Source organism: Rhinopithecus bieti, unplaced genomic scaffold (assembly GCF_001698545.2).
Source record: "Rhinopithecus bieti isolate Rb0 unplaced genomic scaffold, ASM169854v2 scaffold_9899, whole genome shotgun sequence".
Lineage (NCBI taxonomy): Eukaryota > Metazoa > Chordata > Mammalia > Primates > Cercopithecidae > Rhinopithecus > Rhinopithecus bieti.
In genome coordinates, this window is record NW_016806979.1 from 5,432,865 (window position 1) to 5,436,227 (window position 3,363).

Genomic DNA, 3,363 nt, shown 5'->3' on the forward strand with positions numbered 1-3,363 from the left:
TTTTTTTTTTTTTTTTTTTTTTTTTTTTTTTTTTTTTTTTTTTGCTTAATTTTCTATTTCATTTGTTTGACAACATGAATAAAATGAATTGATTACTAAAATGATTTTACTCTGGAGAGGTAAAGATAAAGAAAGCAAACAAAAGGGTCAAAATTGTGCTACCCAAATAACCCTGCTAACATTTGAAGTATGAATAAAAGTCGCACACACATAAATTTAGAAAACAGACCACAAAAGGCGGCAAAGTGAAAGTCACCTTCCTCTCAACCCCTCCCCTACCTCTTTGCCCCATAGTAACCACTGTTAACATTTTCTGTAATTCTTTCCAGAAAAAAAATGCATCCACCTGCATTCATGGATCTATTTATATAAACTCTTTTTTCTTTGCATCCCTTCTAGGCATTTTCTATGCATGTATTTTTCACGTGGCTGAGCTCATACTGCAGGTGCAGCTGTATCTTGTCCTTTTCACCTGACACTCTGTGATAAGCCTTCTCAGACTGCTTCATATCAGGAGTCTCCAGGGCCTTGCCTGCAAGAGGCAGCTCCCCGGGCAAGCGTGCCTGGTTCTCTGGCAAAAGACTACCAGGAGGAGGAAGGTTTCAATGCCAGCCTTCCAGCAGATGGAAGGGAACAGCTCACGGCTGCCGTTTGTGCATGCTTATTTTCAGATCAATCCAGCCAACATTTCTTGAGCACCTACTGTGTATGAGGACGCACAGAGACAATTTGCCTGACTTATTTCTGCAGCGTCTTTCTCTAGGAAGGTGGAGGTGATACTGTGAATAGCCTTGAGAGTATTTCCATGTTAAAGTGGAACAGCCAAGAAACAGCTGTTCCAAAGGACTGCAGAGTTAATCCGAACACCTCCACCTCCAGTAGTGGCTTCAGAGTCTGAGACCATTTTTTCTCTTCACTTCTGTGCAGTTCAGCCACTGACAGCAGCAAACACATTCCGGACAGTGGTGGGGAGAGGCTGGTAGTTGAGTGATGGTTTCAAGCAGTTTGGGGCCGGGTGGGGAAAAGGCACAGAGGATGGGGAGGCAGTGGGAGGCACCCTTGCAGCTGTTGGGAGTCCCAGGACAGGGCATCAGGCACAGCATTAGCTGAGGCAGCCCCTGGCACTGAGGTTGGGCTGTAGAGTCAGGTTCCTGGACCTGAAATCAGAGACACATGTCCAGTCCTGTGAGTCTCTGTGTGGCCAGTCTGGACATGGGGCTTCAGCAAAGCTAGAGTGAGCATCTAATGGCTCTTCAGAGCCTACAGATGTGAGCAGCAGAGCACAGCAGCTGCATATAGCCTCAGGTCAGTTAGATCTGGAACTTCTCTTCCTAGAACAAGGGCTTGGCAAGGATGCATAACCAGCCTGGGTCTCAGCATCCTCATCTGTGAAAAGGGCACAGCAGTACACTCTTCCTTGGTAGGTTAAAGTACACACACACTCAACAAATGGTGACCAATACTATGGTATACAACATTGTTTGGGCTCTCAGCAGATCGTATTAGTTTCCTAGGACTCCCACAGCAGTATTCCCATTGTATGTTATACCTTTTATAGTTGTCCCATGGTTCTTGGATATTCTGTTGCGTTTTGCTGAGTCTTTGTTCTCTTTCGTTTTCAGTTCTGGAGGTTTCTACTGACACAGCCTCAAGCTCAGAGATTCTTTGTTCAGCCCTATCCAGGCTAACTGATAAGCCCATCAAAGTCAGTCTTCATTTTTGTTAGTGCTGTTGTTTGCCACCATTTCTCTTTTGGTTTTTCTCAGGGTTTCTGTCTCCGCTTACATGGCCCATCTGTTCTTGCACGCTGTCTACTTTATCCATTAGAGCCCTTAGCATTAACCCACCCCTTAACTTGCATGTAATTGAAAGTGGGTTTACATGAGTATAAATACAGTTACCAACAGCCCATACATTGCTGACTCTAGGTGCACTACCTATGAGTTGGCCCTGTTCTGCAAGGAGCAGCTGTTTCAATAAAGGATTGCTGTCTAACACTACTGACTTCCTCTTGAATTATTCCCTGGGTGAAGCCAAGAACCCTCCTGGGCTAAGCTCCAATTTTGGGATGTGCCTGTCCTACATCAGAACTACCATATGATCCAGCAATTCCACTTCTAGGTATATACTCTAAAGAATTAAAGCAGGGTTTTGAAGAGGTATTTGTACTCCCATGTTTCTAGAAGCATTATTCACAATAGTTAAGAGGTGGAAACAACCAACGTGTTCATCACCAGACGAATGGATAAGCAAAATGTGATGCATACATTACGGTAGATTATGATTCAGTTTTAAAAGAAGGAAAGCCTGACACATGCTACAATGTGGTTGAACCTTGAAGACATCATGCTGAGTGAAATAAGCCAGACACAAAAGGACAACTATTGTACAAGTTCACTGATATGAGGTACCTAAAGCAGTCGGATTCACAGAAACAAAGTAGAATAGTAGCCACCAGGGCCTGGGAGAGGGGAATAGGAAGTCAGTGTTTAATGAGGATAGAGTTCCAGTTTTATAAGATGAAAATGTTATAGAGATGGATAGTGGTGATGGTTATAAAACATTATGAATATATTTAATACCACTGAAATGTACAATTAAAAATAACTAAGGTGTTAAATTTTATGTTATGTATTTTTTTACCCCAATAAAAAATAGGATGAAAAAGTGGAAGAGAAATAAAGATGTTCTCAAAATTGAGGGAATTTGTTGCCAGTAGACTTGGTTGGCAAAAAAAAAAAAAATGTTAAAAAGAACATTTCTTTAGAGAAAACAATATAGGTAAGAAACTCAGATCTACATAAAGAAAAGAAGTGCATTAAAGAAAGGAAAAGTGAAGGTAAAATACAAACTTTTATTTTTCTTATTCTTAATTGACCTAACAGACAGCAGTTGGTTCCAAATATTAATAGCAAAGATGTATTCAGTTGTATATGCTTATGTAGTGTCTTATGTATATATCATGCTTATGTATGCTGATCTATAAGTGAACTGAATGGCAGCAATTGTAATGGAACTCAGGTTTGCCTGCTCACTGCCTGAAAGCCAGCCACTGGAGACAAGGGGTGGTAGGAGGAAAAGCACGTTTATTTGGAAAGCCAGTCAAACCAAGAGGATGGTGAACCAGCATTCTAAAGTATCATTTTCAGTTTTTCAGGCTGGCCAGAGGGTTTTATGGGTAGGGGATATGGGAAGCTATGTGAAGAGGTATTTGCACACCCATGTTTCTAGAAGCATTATTCACAACCAAAATGGAAACAACCAAAATGTCCATCAACAAACAGAAGAATGGATAAGCCACGTGTGATGTATACATTACAGTAGATTATGATTCAGTCTTTTTTTTTTTTTTTTTTTTTTTTT